The sequence below is a fragment of the Canis aureus genome, chromosome 18 (genome assembly GCF_053574225.1).
Source record: "Canis aureus isolate CA01 chromosome 18, VMU_Caureus_v.1.0, whole genome shotgun sequence".
In the NCBI taxonomy this organism is placed as follows: domain Eukaryota; kingdom Metazoa; phylum Chordata; class Mammalia; order Carnivora; family Canidae; genus Canis; species Canis aureus.
This window is the reverse complement of record NC_135628.1, coordinates 28,642,769-28,659,423: the sequence shown is the minus strand read 5'-3', so window position 1 is coordinate 28,659,423 and position 16,655 is coordinate 28,642,769. Positions and strand designations below refer to the sequence as shown.

Below are 16,655 nucleotides of genomic sequence, written 5' to 3'. Positions count from 1 at the left end.
CAAGTCTGTGTTATCCTCTGCTCTGTTCCACCATTGTCATACATCTCCATACTTTTAGGTTATTACAATTAACATGGTAATTTATGAAAACTTAGTTATAAAATCTTTGTGTTTTCTAAGAATTTTTGGTCAATGACAGATAACTTAGAAACTGTTTATTCCTATTCTTTGGCTTAGAAGAAATAATGCTTATATATTTCAAACATAAACCCACATTACCACAAATTATTAAAAGAAAAAAAGACAATGGCAATAATGAGAGTTAATTTACTTAATGCTTTCTGTGTTCCTGAATTGCATGAAAATAAAAATTATGAATTTGGAACTCACTGAAGAGCTCATTATGCAATAAAATGCACAGAATAAGATTTTCAAACACTTCATAAATTTTAAGAAAAATTCCCCTACATGTTCCAATTATATTTAATCATACATTATTACAGCTTTCAATGATCAAAACTATTGTAAAACAATTTTTTGTTAATAATTACTTGCCACACTAATCATTTTCTAAATTTGAATTTTCTTAAGGCTATTTTATGGATATATCCTGTCCTCTTAGGCAGCCATAAGGAACAGAAAAGAAGGTATTCCTTTTCAGGCAATTATAATTATCTTTAGAGAAGGAAGGTACATTCTAATATTCTTAATGCTCAGAAATAATAACAGCAAAATTAACAGCAAAAGATTTAGGATGAGAAACCAGAAGAGGAGGGCTATAATGGCAAACTGACTTTAAATACTAAACAAGTAATACCAAAATGTATTGGGAATTTTTTACTGAGTCTGTTACCATGTACGGAATTTTGGTTCAGAGGAAGAGGGTAAGTTAGAGGAGGGTGATAGGCACGCTTTCCTTTTCTTTTTTCTTTCTTTTCTCTTTCTCTTTTTTAGTACTTAAACAGAAAAGGTAAATTAGACAGGGGTTAGTTATACTGAGGGGAGGATACTAATATAGAAGGTATGTCTTAGATCAGAGAGGGCTCTTGCTTTTGGACTAATTAAGACCTACTGTGGTCCTGGGCTGGTCGTTAAAACTTCTGGATCTCAGTTTCCTCTTATGTAAGATTGAGTTGGATTAGATGTGATCATTAAAATCAGGGTAGTGAATATCTGAAATTTCATGTAATTCTGTAACTAAGCATTCTTTAAATTTTATTATTTTTTTAAAGTAAGATCTACACCTAATGTGGGGCTCAAATTCGTGATTCTGAGATCAAGAGCTGCATTCAGCACATTCTTTTTAAAATAATGGGGGCACCGGGGTGGCTCAGTCAGTTGAGCATCTCACTTTTGGCTTTGGCTCAGGTTGTGATCTCAAGTATCCTGAGATGGAGCTCCAGGCCAGGTTCCATGCTCAGTGGGGAGACTGCGTAGTATTGTCTGCCCCTCCTCCCACATGCTTCCCCCTAAAATAAATAAATAAATCTTTTAAAAATATTGAATAATGAGAATTTTCTGGTAAAGTCAAAATCAATATTTTTGAAACTTAACTTTGGGGGTATGGCAGATATTACAGGTTGGTTCCTTCACCCATTCAAACTCTCTTTTCCTTGTCTTTCTCTAGTATAGGGGGTGGAAAAAGAAATAACAAGTAAATATGAAATAAAATGTGCTATTCCAGTTTCTTTTGCAGACAGAATTGATATGACAAAGGTCAGTGAGAACTAAGGAGAAGACTTTAGGACTGCCAGGGAAGTCTCTGTTTTCCCTGAAACATGTGTTACCCTTTTTATATTCCCCCTTATGTTATCCTCTAGAAAATAGATTTGATGGCAGGAACTGCAGCAGCCATTTTGTGATAATAATAAAAAGGCCCTGACCAACCACTAATCCTTGCCTTTCTATCCTTCAGCTACCAAACCAAGATCAGCAACTTCTTATCTTTAGATTTCTTACAGTGTTAACAAATAAATAAATAAGCCTTTTTAGTTTGCACAAGCCACTGTTTATTCAGATTTTCCACAGATGAAAGTAAACTTTAATTCTTGAGGGACTGAAAATAGATTCCCTTAAAAAAGGCATCCTAAAATTTGTATGTATATTCATATGGTGAACAACATTATGCAACTGTGTGAACACCCTAAGTTCAAAAGGCAACATGAACTTTATGCCTTCATATCATAAGGTAACATATTAGAGCTGAAATATAACTTGATGATTACTTCAAGCATACTGAAAAATAACCTACAAATAGCATTCATTTGTTCATGTTCTTCCTTTTACTTAAATGGCATAAAACTTATTTATCTTAAAAACTATTTTCTAATAAGGACTTTACCTACCAAAATTATGTATAAATGTAGACATACACCTATAAACGTAAATTTAGATTTTGAAATATTTTCTTTCAATGTCAGTTGATTAGCTGTAGATTTGAGGTACCTTAAAATGAAATATTGTAAAAATGGATATGAAAGCTATTCTTTTAAAAGAAATTCACTGTGGGGGCACTTGGGTGGCTCAGTCAGTTGAGCATCTGCCTCTGGCTCAGGACATGATCTCTGGGTCCTGGGATCAAGCTCCACATTGGGCTTCCTGCTCAGCAGGGAGCCTGCCTCCATCTCCCTTTCCCTCTGCTCCTCCCCCTGCTCACACACTCTCTCTTTTTCTCAAATAAATATTTTTTTAAAATAAAAAAATAAAAGAAACACTGTGAAAGTATAAAAAAGCAAGGTTTTCCTTTGATTGTTTCATAATTCAAAAACTTGGTTTGGCAGCCTACTAATGGCGACATGATAGCAGCACTTCATATTTGCATGTGACTAATTGCAGTTCAGAGTATTTCATAAATGAGCAATGGATTGTGATTAAACCTTACTATGACCCACACATTTTTGCATAAGAAAGGAATTATTAAAAATAGAGGCAGCATATTCATCCAGTTTCCATTCAAAATTTAGCAAGGGAAAGAAATCCTTAATGGGTCACATTACAACCTCTATTACTGCACAGACTTCTCCCTTCAATGGGGAATTCCTGACCAGATGATGAGCAATACAATATCCATTGTTGCAGACCTAGAAATGGACAAAATTAATTGAGAATGAAATAGTCACTTAAATCTCCTAAGGAAGTATTATCAGCAATCATGAGAAAAATTATTTTCAAAATGAAGTGACTTCCAGGAAAAAATGATCTCAGTGAAAACTAGAATTTTTATAGAGAGGACTAATAATATTCTCAAAGACTTTTCTGAGTGACAAACAAAATGAAAGTGCTAAGGTGGATATATAGACACTGGCCTTGCAGTAGTTTCTAGGTTGAGGAGGCTGTACCTGATGCTGAATACATCCTTGTCTCTTATTATAGATGTACATGCAGACTCAGTTTTAAATCTGACTGAGGAACCTAAACTTCAGTGCCAACTTGCACAGAACTCTTTCTGGAAAATCAAATACACATATTGTAGGACTGTTACCTGCTATTCTTAGGACCCTATAGCAAAATTAACAAGGAAAGATTCAGGTTTGGTGGGGTCTGAAGCTTATGCATATTTGGGGCCCTTTTAAGTAAAATAATACTAAATTATGAATACAGGGCCTTAGAAGGCATCTGCGCACATGAGGGTCCCTGGAACCTAAGTTTTAGTAGCTCCATGGTAAAATCCAATTCCAGTAGTATATTATGCTAGCGAAATTTCTGTATCTCTTACTTCTAAATATAATATCTTTCCTTTTCAAAATGGTATCATGCTTTGGCAAGGCTGTGGAGAAAGAGGAACCCTCTTGCACTGTTGATGGGTATGCATACTGGTGAGCCACTCTGGGAAACAGTATGGAGATTCCTCAAAAAGTTAAAATAGAATATCCTACGCTCCTGCAACTGTACTAAAAGGTATTTGCCCAAAGAATACAAAAACACTAATTCAGTGGGATACCTGCACCCCAATGTTTATAGCAGCATTATCAATAATAGCCAAAATATGGAAATAGCCCAAGCATCCAATCATTGATGAATCGATACAGAAGATGTGGTGAGCACTAATTTCACTTAGCATAATACTCTTTAGCTCTGTCCAGAGTGTTGCAAATGGCGAGATTTCATTCTTTTTTTATGGCTGAGTAATATTCCATTATGCATAGCTATCTATCTATCTATATCTATAGATATATACAGTAATATTCCAATACATCTATCTATTATCTATCTATCTATCTATCTATCTATCTATCTATCATCTATCATCATCTAAAGATACATATATATTAACTGACTGGAATTTAAAGAAAAACTTAAAAAATACATATAAAGAAAAAAATAAATGGCATCATCCTAAAATAAACATACAGATAAAAATTTATAGTTTTTTGCTATAGGGTTCTGCACACAATGGGTATTCGATTAATTTTGACAATGTCATAAAAAAAAAGGATGGGATTTTTTTCATGCATAAGAAAATGTTCACTTTTAAACATGAGAAAATCATTTTAAAACATACTTGTATCGTAACTAAACACAAACAGGTCCTAAAAGGCAATACCCCAAAGGAGATCACCTCTGAGAACTGAATCAAGCACAGCACTTGGTGATCCAGTCTTAGGAATCCAAATGGGAATTTGCAATCAGATCAGATAGGTTAGGTGAAGGCGTGGTGACAACAAATCACCAAGTCTCAATGCTTTATTTTCTTATTTGTGTTTATGTACTCCATCATTTGGAGGTGGCCTTCATTTCTTTATTTCTTGAGAATTGCTAAATTGTGGCTGAAGGCAAAGAGAAATGATGGAACCACAAGAAGGCTGTTAAAGATTCTGCTTGAAAGTGGCACACATCACTTCTGCTAACATTTTATTGGCCAAAGTAAGTCATATGGCTAAGCTGGATATTGTGAAGTGGGAGGTTTTGGTCCCAATAGGGTGACACAAACATTTCAAAAAATAATGAAATTTATGCAGTATCTCTCCCTATAAAGAAACTACAAACATCTACCATCACCACCACTACAAACACCTGATTTATCTTCCCTTCTATGACTAATATTAAAATTTTTTTGAGGTTTAGAATGAGGCATTTTTTTTCTGCTAATATGCAGAAATTTTATTAGTTTTCTTAGAGGAAAAAAATCTGTTCAAACCTAGACTGGCAATTTTTTTAGTCAGAGCCTACTATGGTGAGGGCACTTTGCTGATCCTTGGAGGAAAAAGTGTAAATGAATGCACAATAATTCCAGATGAATAATGTAAATTAAATAAATTTGTACATACATACATATGTGGTTTATACAATATTAAGAGTTAATTAAATTACTTTCAAAGTGTGGACTGCACATAGGGACTTCCTTCCAAAGAATAAAGTGTGGAAAGGAGAGAAGAAGAGTAAATTTACAGTAAAGAAATCTGGCAAACACTAGTTTAGCCAGATCAACATCAGCAGTGATAAATCATGTTGCTGGTATGTACCCCTGACATGATGTGCTGAACATGGCATTCTGCCTCTATGATTTTCCTCCCATTACCCATAATCCAAGTCTCAATCCAAGAAAAACATCAGGCAAATTCCAGTAGAGAGGCATCCCGAATTATAGCTGATCGTCATTTCTCAAAGCTGTCTTGGTTATCAATATAAGGAAGGTATGAGAAACTATCACAGCTAAGAGGAGTCAGAGAAACATGACCACTAAATACAATATGGGATCCCTAGAGGGGATCCTGAAATAGAAAATGGACATTGGAGGGGGGGCCCTGGGTAGCTCAGTTGGTTAGGCGTCCAACTCTTGATTTTAGCTCAGGTCATGATTTTGGGGTTGTGGAATGGAGTCTGGCATCAGGTCACTTGCTCAGCACTAAGTGCTGAGTCTGCTTGTCCTTCTTCCTACCCCAGCTTGTATGTGCTCACACTATTTATAAATAAATAAATAAATAAATAAATAAATAAATAAGAGAAAAATGACAGTACATAAAAACTAAGGAAATGTGAAAAACTATGAATCCACAGTTAATAATAAATAATAATGTCTCAATATTAATTCACCATTTGTAACAAATATGTCAATAGCACAAAATTATGTGTGTATGTGGGGGGACATATGGAAACTCTCTATACAGCTTCTCAATGTCTCTGTAAATCTAAAATTGTTCTAAAAAATAGTCTATTAAAAAAAACCCTACAAAAATGTGATTATGTAATCTGTCTTCAGAATTGAGGAGAGTATAAAACCAGAAAAAATTTGTAATAGTGTCATAAATGCTTCAATATAGGTTTGAAGGGAAAGTGGTGGGAGCCCCATCAGGACTTTTAAGAGAAACTCTAACCTTTTCTACTAAACATTATCTTAAAATATTTGAATCTCCAGTAGCACCTAACAAGTGCCTTGCTTAAAGTCAGCAATCGAATATCTAAGAGAACGATGAGGAATTCAGCTCCCTGTTGTCAAATGACCTAGATGTGGTAGAAATAATTAGACATGGGTGAATGTTAGCTATGCCCTCTACCACCCTAGAAGGTGAAAACAAATTTCAGTTCAAATTCTGCCATGCATACTTTATTACACAGACATTTGGTGAAATCCCAGTACTTTGTCTTTTTTTGTGCTTCAAAAGGTCTTTGTTGTTGTTGTTGTTGTTGTTGTTGTTGTTGTTTTTGAGACAAGAAAGGGAAAATTGTTTCCCTTTGGGTCAGTAGTAGGCAAACACAATCATTATATATTAAAAAAAAAAGTAAATAAAGGCTAGACACTTGACCATTTCAGAAAGGACTCTATTTTGGAAGGTAAAGGGTTAAAGGTCTCTAGATGTTTATACCTGTGTATGCTTAGTTCATATGTGAATGAGAAGTTTAAAATATTTTAGTCAATATCCAACACAACCAATTTACTACTGAAATCCCATTATCAAAATTCATCTTTCTGATGAACACAGGCCCTAGTGTAGACAGAAAGTTAAGCAAGCTAAGATCTAGCACCAACAGGTTTACGATTGTGACTTTTTAATTTAAAGCCAGCTGACCATCCATGTAGTGTGAATTCCTGATTAGAGCAAAGTGAGGGTTAAATCAACCACAATAAGCCTTCATTCTACTATAAATGCTGAACTATTTTAAATTAGACGCCACACCGCTTTCTCTGAGTTCTCTTGGTCTTTTCCCATTGATCTGTTTTAATACTAGGGTTTAAACCGAACCCAGGCACTATATGTGAGACCTTAGTCAAATCACATTACTCCTGGATTCCTGTTCTCTTCTCTGAAAACGAGGGCACTAGGTTAAGTGTCTCTTGTTCTTTACATCCCTATAATCTATGAGCCAGTCGTGTTTTAGCTGACGTAGCGGAAAACAGAAACGTACATGTAGAGACACTAGCTTTAATTCGTTTGAGAGGCGCATTATATACACCATAACACGAGCCTCTTGGAAGCATCAAATGTTAGCCTTAGGCAAGTTTGTTTAGGATCACAATTTTTAAAAACCATGTTTCAGGGTTCTACCCTGTAAAAACGATTTTTTTCAAGATTTTATTTATTTATTCATAGAGACACAGAGAGAGAGGCAGAGACAGAAGCAGGCTCCTTGCAGGGAGCACGACGTGGGACTCGATCCCAGGTCCCCAGGATCACGCCCTGGGCTGCAGGCGGTGCTAAACCCCTGAGCCACCCGGGCTGCCCTTGCAAAAACGATTCTATAGGTGTAAGCGATATTGGTATAGACTAAGTTATAGCAGTTAAAAACAAAAAACAGGTCTGCCAAGTAAAAATACTAACCACTGTAGGGGATCACCTCATCAATTCTCCGACCTAACTCTGCCTTCCTTCCTTCCATCAGGGTTGGTCTCAGCGCAGATGGTGCTCCCTGTTCAGCCTTAAAACGCGACAAACTAAATCATGTTTCCAATAGCAATCACCAGATTTCCTCTCATTTCCCATTTGGTTTTTTTAAACCCCCTAAACGCAGCGTTTTCTCTTAAAATCCCCTTGAATGATTCTTCAGGCTGCAAGCGTTGTGTGTGTGTGTGTGTGTGGGGGGGGGGGAACCGCTCCAGGGACCGCCCCACAGGGCTCCCTCCTCTCGACACCGAGCGGCGGAGCTGCGGACCCGCGGGCTCTGCGGGGCGCGCACCTGAGCGGCCCCGGCTCCGCGGCTCCGGCCCGCAGCGCCCCGGGTCAGGGCCGCGGGCAGCCGAGGACCCCGCGGGAGGAGCGCGGGTCGCCCGGGCCGTCAGCGTGCGCCCCGCGGGGGCGTGTTTCGCTCCAGAAAGCAAGTGCTCTTGGGCACCCGGTCCTTCCCCTGCGAGGAGTCGCCGCTCCGGCCCCGAGCTCCCCTCCGCTCCCCCCTAGGCGGCTCTCGGGGTCCCGCCGCCTCCCGCGCGCCCCTGCTCGAGCCTCGGCCGCGCGCGCCCAGGTGTCCCCCCCGCCCCCATCCCCCATCCCCGGGCCGCTCCCGGGCCTGCGGGTCTCCGGCCGCCCGCCCAGCCTCCCTTCCCACCGGCCCCGCCCAGCCTCCGCCGCGCAGGGGCTCCTGGCCTGGCCTCTCCGTCTCCCTCCCACCTCCGCCCCCCTCCTCCCCAAGAGTTGCTATTTTTAGTAAATCCTCCGCGCGCCGCCACCGGCTCAGCTCGCAGCTCGCAGCTCGCAGCTCGCAGCCGCGCGACCGCCCTCCCGAGCTCCCCCGCCCCCCGCCCCCCGCGCGGTGGCCGCGGCGGCGGCGGCGGCGGCGGCGGCGGCGGCGGCGGCGGCGCGTCCCGCACCTCGCGCAGCGCGCACCGAGCCGGCCCCGCCGCGCCCGCCACCCTCGCGGCGGTCTCCTCCGCAGGCGCCTGTCGCGGCCGGTAAGTCCCTGCTGGCGGAGCCGCGGCGGTCCCCGAGTCAACTTTCAATCCCCCCGTGCTTCTGCCTCGCCATTCTCTTCTCCGCGAAACATGGCTGTTTGGAGACGGGGGAGAAGTTAGGGGGTCGCCGGCGCGGGGCGCAGGAGGGCGCGACAGCTCGGCGGGCGCGGGCGGAGGTGAGTGGCTCCGCGGCCGGCTCCGCGGCGGGTGCCCGGGGGCCCGCCCTGGGAATCGGGGGCCCAGCGCCCCCCGCCCCGCTCCCCGCCCCCCGCCCCCCGCCCCGGGTGTAGCGCTGGGTTCCCGGCTCGGATTCCCGCAGGTTACAGCATCCCAGGCGGGACCCCGACGCTGCCTGCCTTGCGTCTCCCAACCCCGGGGCTGGCGGCTTTAAGGGAACCTTTGTCGTAAGTTCAGCGCCAGGTGAAGCCAGAAGACGTGGGCTGCGACCAGCCCGGGCGAGGGGTCGGCGACACGACACCGCCGCCCCCAGCGCGCGCACACGCACACGCGCACACACACACACACACACACACACACGCGCGCACACCCAGCTCATGCAGGAGCCGAGTTATGAATGAAAAGTTTGCGCTGCCAACGTGTTGCTGGAGGGGAGCAGTACTTAGCGGGGGCACCTTTGATGTGTCGTGCCGGGGGGGGACTTCAGTTCCAAGTCTATATACATTTAGAATTCCAGGCTCTTAAGAAAAGTTCCGGAGCCGCCTGGGGGCGGGGGGGGGAGGGTGGGATGTAACCAGTTTCTTAGCCGGTGGAAGGAGATGGGTAAATCGCAGACTCATTAAGGTGAACTGGGTAATTCAATGCCACGAGGGTGGCACAGTGGGGACGGGACGGGAGGCAGCGGAGGACAGGGGGCGTCCCCCGAGGGCCTGGCGGGCAGCGCTGGGCTCCGGAGCCATCGGCCCGCGGTCCGCGGCGAGGTGTCCGAGGCCTGCGCGTCGGCCGCGCGGTGCAGCGGGACTGAGCGGCTCTGCAGACCGAGGCCAGGCGGCGCGGAGCGGCGGCCTGCAGCCCGGAGCCGGGGACGCGCCGCTCAGGTGATCGCCCCCGGGAATTCTCCAGCCAGGCTGCTGCGCTCTAATTTCAGAAAGATGCGTCGCGTTTGTTTTCCCTGCCGGGAGGTGTGTGCAGTCTCCGAGAAGGAACTTTTAGGTTCGGTGACTGTGATATTTTCCAATCTGGGAGAAAGAGGCTGTCCACATATATTCCCCTTTTACGTACACTGGGCGTGCGTGCCTCTTGATGTGCGTGCATGCAGAATGTGGGAGTGGGTCAGAAGGGCTCAAAAAGTTGAACTTAACCTGGAAAAAAGAAAGTGAAGAGTTAACGGTATTCTCCCCAAAGGGTCTAACGACCCTACAACCAAACACTCCTACAACTAAATACTCTTGGTGTGTGGAGATGTCTCAGAAAGGGTAGGCTTTAGGAGTTACAGGTATTTAGGGTACAATCCATGTTTCCAAATCTTGCGAGCGTTATTGAAAGCTAGAGAAAGGGAGTAGGGAGTAGGTAGGTGGAGAATGTATGCTAAAGAAAAAAAAATTATTTGGAAAGAAAACATTTTGACATTTGGAAAGGTCTGGATGTTATTTTCTGATGCGCTGCAGATCTTTTAAATCCTGTAATTAATAACAGCACAGAATAAGTTGCAGTTAGTAAATGAGGACAATTAAAATATCATGTTTGGAAAAGATATCTTTTGAAGTACTCTTTGGTACTTTGGATGTTTATTATGGAAATTACTGTGACTGAAAACTTGTTGTTTAATATATTTGCTTTTTACCACAAATAATTAGTCCTCCTTTTCCTTTTAAACTGCTATTCCAGTTTGGACCAATTTAATTACCCAAAGACCAAACTACTGTTGTGCCTTCTGGAAAGTATTTGCATTTAAAACTACTTAATAAGAATATTGTATTTCCAAAAAGACAAATAAGGTAGTCAGTTGTAAAACTTTCTTGTAATTTATTTTCATCCATTTTGTTTGAATGAGGCAGATCTCAAGAAGAGAGAATTTTCTTGGAATATGTCATTTTCTGTGTGAGGAGAAAGTGAATGTTTTCAGGTTTCAGTCACAAACAGGTGCAAATAGAGTGGGAATCCTGAGTCTGACCTTTGATTTTAGACTGCCAGCTAGAGGGAGAGGTGCTTTCCCAGCTCTCCTCCTGAATTGATCATCTTCGCTCAGAATGGATATGGTTAGATGCATATAGGATTGTGCAAATTCAGGAATTAAGAGATTTAAATTAAGTACCACTTTATGGTTGGAAAGGGAGTGTTTTTTTTTCTTTCTTTCTTTCTTTCTCTTTTTTCTTAAACCTCAGTCTTCCTGTTTCTTTCCCTCTGCAATTCAGCTTATTGGACTGCCCTTCATTGGAAAGTCAGACCAAACACTTCTTTGGCTACAGTGTTTGGCATATTAAACTGCTATCCTCTAAAAATAATGATGGCCTTTCTGAAATAAAAAAGGGACTTTTATATACTGTAACAGACTTTTATGACCACTACTATGCCCATTATTATGGTAGACAGTTGCTTCATGAAGTTACTGCCACTATATATATATACATATAAATAATTATTATATGTATTTGGGGTATGTTTGGAATGTATTTGGGTTTCTAAGAATTTTAAATCATGAAGCCAACTGACCGGTTAAGTTGTCTAACTATAGTTACAGTGATACACATAATTTAGATTTGTATTAATATCAACATCTAAGGATGTTTTACAGTTACACGGCTTTCTCTTCATTAGAATTACCTCTATTTTGAATTTGTTTAAATATTACAACATATTATACTGCAATTTACACCTGCTCAGCAGGGAAGGTGTAGGTTATTCTTAAATAGAGATATGGAGAAATAGCTAACAAGGAGAGTCATTTGAGAAACATATGGACATCATAAAATCCTTCTGTATGTAGCATCTGTACCTTCTCATTAGTGAAATATTGTAGTTATGGACATTTTTTATTACACTGAAATGTGGCTTTTTATTTTTGCTTCGATGGTTTTTTTTTTTTGTTTTAAAATGTAATTATATTAATGTGTAAGTTGGTGTGGGGGCTTTTATTGTTTGAAGCCCTTTCCTTTCAATAAAGATGTCACACTTAGTTTTTATTGCACACATCCGCAGATTTATACAGTTGTTTCCTAGCTTGTTATTATAACTCTTACCTTTCTCAGATATTCTTCAAAACATTTGAGAGGCAGGTAGGAAGACATATTGTTCTCGTTTTCAGAAGAAGGCAGCAGGTACACCGATAGATCCAAGGTCACACACTAGTGAATCAGTGTGAAGCTAAGGGTAACATCTATATTTCTTGTATTCTGTTCGTAATAGCAAGCTGCTCCTGTGGCTATGTTAAATGATATTTTCATAAATTTATACATTCCTGGATTTTTAAAGTGCTTAGCTTTGTAGATATGCTGATCGGATTTTATATCCATCAATATGATCATAAGGGAATGGGTCCTTACTGTGGCCTGCTGATGGGGAGAACCGTGACCCCAGGAGCCAATGCTAAAACAAACATACACACCTGTGAGGGGTAGTCATTCTTGCTGTCAGTTCATATGCCGCACATTTCTCTGTCCCCACTGGCCCTACCTTATGAACTGCATACTGTCCTTTGAGTAGTCAAGGCTGCTTTGAATTTTATCAGCACATTCATCAAGCTTGAGGATCATCAGGCTCACTGGTGAGAGAACTCGGAATGTGATTTTTGAGAAGATAGGATATTGACTGAAGACAGTAATGGACTGTCCACTGCAGAGCCAGCCAATATCGATTAAGGATCATGTTTTTCTGGGTGTCAGGACACCCATCTTCTCTCATTAGCTCTGCGTCTTTGGCTGAACTTACAGAAATCAAAGTGAGGGTTTATGCAATTATCTGATTGTTTCTGTTCATGTAGATAATGTGTCTAGATAAATCAGACTTAAAAACACAACAAAAAAGAAAAGATGGCAACTTGTTCTTTTGTGGCGAAGGTACTCATGACTTTTCATTTTTTCAAATTCCCTGTTTTTCGAATCTCACTAGAATTTTTCAGGGTAATTGCCCACTTGATTTGCAACAACCAAGACTTATGATATTATATTGTTAGATTCAAAAGTGGAATACATTATCCATGATGCAGAAGAAAGCATTGTGTTGTCATAGAAAAAAAAAAACATGTTATGCAAGGTTTGTTTATTGGGCTAAAATATTTTCAGCATTTTCTAATAAGGCGATGGTACTAGGTGCTCTCTCTACTACGTTTATTTATTTACCGTCCTTTCCATAAATATATGGTTTATAGAAGGGGTTCATCCAAACATTTTTAAGTGTGAAAGAAATGCTGGAAAAAAAAGTTACTTTTCAAGTGTGGTTTGTCATTCGATATAACGGATTCTTTTTAGGGTCACAGAGAGAAGAAAACACCCATTTTTAATATTCTTTGCTATCCCAGGGAGAGTGTAGCATGCTGCTGGTGAGTCTGAGTAGAGTTGAAATTGCTGGAAATGGTACTTTCTTCCCATTTTTACAGAATCTATGATAAGGAGATTAGTGTGGATTAGTCTAGTTTGAATGCAGTAATGACAAGTGGAATTTGAAATGGCTAACGAAGGAAGGATAAGATTTGGTTCACTCAGATATCACTCAAGATATTTGGCAGCAAGTCACTGAAGTTACCTTTAGTTAAGCATTAAATAAACGTATTAGAGGATATTGACTCTATTTGTTTTCTGTTGCTTTGTAACACATTACCACAAATTTAGCAGCTTGAAGCAAGGCATGTTTATTATCTCCGTTTCATTGCTCAGGAGTCCACGTATGGCCCAATTGTATACTGTGATCAGGGTCTCACCAGGTGTTGGTTAAACCTACAGTCCTATCAGAGGCTCACTTAGGGTGAAAATCTGCTTCCAGGCTTCCTTAGATTGTTGGAAGAATTTATCTCCTTGTGGTTGTAGGACTGCAGTCTCTATTTTCTTGCTGGTTGTCAGGAACCACTCTCAGCTCTTAGAGACCCTGCTGTTCTTTGCCATGTAGCACTCTCAAAAGTACTCTTACAACATGGCAGCCTACTTTTCAAAACCAGCAACTAAGAGTTGTGTCTCTAGTATGAGAAGACAATCTTTTATAACATAAGGGAATGACACATCACTTTTTGTCATGTAACATAACCTAATCAAGGCTGTGACATCCATCACCTTTGCCATATTGTGTTGAAAGCAAGTCACATACCCAAACTAAAGGGGAGGGGACTATACAAGCACGTGACTATTGGATGTATCTACCATGTTGACTAACTCATTGAATCTCTGGAATAGTCAACGTACCTGGCTTAGAAGCCACTCAGTCAAAAACAGTGCTGAGAATCTATCTGCAGAACTGTTTTGTGAGAAAATATTGCTCTGTTGGCATACCAGCTTCCATAGTAGAAGGTAAGCTCTGTATCATAAGAGAGTATTCTTCATATAACACCATGGGGTTCAGTTGCTCGTGGCCCCTAAAGGATGACAAATGTTATTGCTGAAGGAAAGAAGGACAAAAAAATGTGAGCAAAAGATTGCTTAATGAAATGTTGAAGTTTTTGGATAGGCATGATGACCATCTGGAGACCGAGTTGGACTGGAGAGTAGCCGGACTCCTGCAACTCCTTAGAAAACTCTAGTAGCATTTAGGAGAATGCGGGTAGTGAGGCTTCATTTAGGAATGGTGGTAAGGGACAGGAAGGGCTGGCTGGGTAGGGAGAGACAGGTAGGGGGCTAAGTGCCTAGGCTCACCCAGGGGGCTAGAAACCAGGCTCTGGGAAATCCCAGGTGTGTAGAAATCTACTAGAGATTAACTGGACAGAAAGGAACACCTTGTTTGGGCTCATGATATTTGCAAGAACTCCTGGTTCATTCAAAATATAGATGGGATAGTCTCATGATACTTACAAATCCACCATGTTATTGACATGAAATTTACCAACTTCTCTGGTCAGTTTTCTATATAAGACCCACCATAAAAGCCCTCAGCAGCAACTTATTGGGGATCCATCTCACTCCAGAGAGCTTCTCTCTTTCCTTTCTCTTCTCACCTTCACTTAAACTTTCACTTCACCCTTTTGCCTGGGAGATTATTTCACTCTGTGAGACAAGAATCCTGCAACAGTGGTGGTAAGAAAGGAGTAGAAGCCTTTAAATAGATGACTCACTAGCAGACATGTTAGTCTAGGAATTGACTTAATTAGCCTTTAATATATTCCACATATGAAAGGTTTTTTTTTTTTTTAAAGGACTACTGCCACCAATCTTTGTACAAACTAGTACTATGATTTGGAGGTCCCCAACCTGGCCTCCCCTTATTTTTCAGGAGGGAACAGAGCCAGAGACCATCTCAGATCCATTGTACAGTGTGGTCTAATGAGTATCAGGTGTTGTGTAGGGGCATGGGGAGGGTCCTCTATTGAGCACAGCTGGAGCTCCAAGCACTTTGCAGGAGTGATTTTATCTAATCTGCCTCCCATCTCTGGCAACCTAGTTCCAATTTCCCTGGTTCTGCCACCCCTGCTTCCCTCCCAAGGAAATGGAGACTCGGAAAGGTTAAATACCTTGCCAAGGGTCATTCACCTATGAGTGGCACCAGGAGTTGAATCAGGTTCTGATTTCAAAGCCCATAGTCTTATAATACACATCCCTAACTCACAAGCAGTAAGTGAGGCTTCTAGGGGAAAAACTTGTTTTTCTTACTGAAGTGGATGTCGGCCCTACAATTGCTCTTGGGTTCCTTCATTCATCTTGTGAGAACTGGATCCTGGAGTATGAGGGTTAAAGAGAGGAGTGAGAGTGTGCTAACGTGCCTTCTTTTTTCCCAGCAGGAAGTACAGATTATAGGTCTGTCTTCCATCTAAAAGTAAGAATGTGGAGTGGAGGTTGTATATTTTTATTTCTACTTATCATTTTGGCAGAAATATAAAGCTCTGTGTCTCCTTTCTCTCCTATATGTAGATTTCTATTAAATTCAATTAGGAAGCGTTATGAATTCTCCTTGCCTCTTTGGTCATAGGGTTCTTTCTATAGCTTTTTCAGTAGATGCCACTGTTTTGATCTACTTGAAAAGTCTATTGAGACATTCTTTCCTTTGTTCTTCTATTACTCAGTCCCCCTTTCTACTCTGTGGTGCCTCTGAATTCTATTCATAGATCTTCTACTTTTTTTCCCTTCTGTTTTATGTACTTAAATCTCTTCTTTAAATGGATCTAGTTCCATTGATCGCAATCATTTGCTCAGATTCCCTTGCTGCTCTACTGCAAAATACAAGCTCAGTGTGGGACTCATCTGTATTTGGTTAATTTTACAGAGTTGTATCCCACATCCCAGCACAGTATGAGGAAGACTTTAAGGTTTCTCTGGGTATTTAAGTCAAAATGTAAGTATTTTAAACTGAATATCCTAAAGCAGCACTGTGATTGGATTATGTTAGGTCAGGTGCATACCTATGGACCACTCAACTGTGGCTTATTAGGGTCAGCTACAATAACCTAATCTCTGACAAGTTACAGCTCAGGAAACTGAAATAAACTTATCTTTTTCCATATGACTTAGATGTTCTAACTTAGCATAGGCCAGATTTGACTCTGAAAGCCCAGACTATTTAGCATGGCATACAGATTCTCTCATAGTCTGGACCTAGCCTATATTTATTACCTTTTCATTTTTAATTCTTTTTTTTAAAGATTTTATTTATTTATTCATGAGAGACAGAGAGAGGGAGAGGCAGAGGCAGAGGGAGAAGAGGCTCCATGCAGGGAGCCTGACGTGGGACTCAGTCCTGGGTGTCCAGCATCACGCCCTGTGCTGAAGGCGTGCGCTAAACCGCTGAGCCAGCGGGCTGCCCT

The 16,655-nt window shown here is 41.3% G+C and overlaps 1 protein-coding gene across 3 annotated transcripts in view; it reads left to right on the top strand.

Annotated features, from left to right (window-relative positions):
• The window catches only part of HDAC9 (histone deacetylase 9), a 1,013,161-nt gene that overhangs the window by 80,054 nt on the left and 916,452 nt on the right, over positions 1 to 16,655 (top strand). The window contains exon 1 of one of the 3 annotated variants that reach the window (XM_077856624.1): positions 8,658 to 8,761. The exons of 1 other annotated variant lie outside the window; for it this stretch is intronic. The gene's annotated coding sequence lies outside the window, so the exon portion shown is untranslated. Of the gene's footprint in view, positions 1 to 8,657; positions 8,938 to 16,655 lie in introns of those variants that run through there. One more of the 3 variants, XM_077856625.1, reaches the window with a different exon arrangement.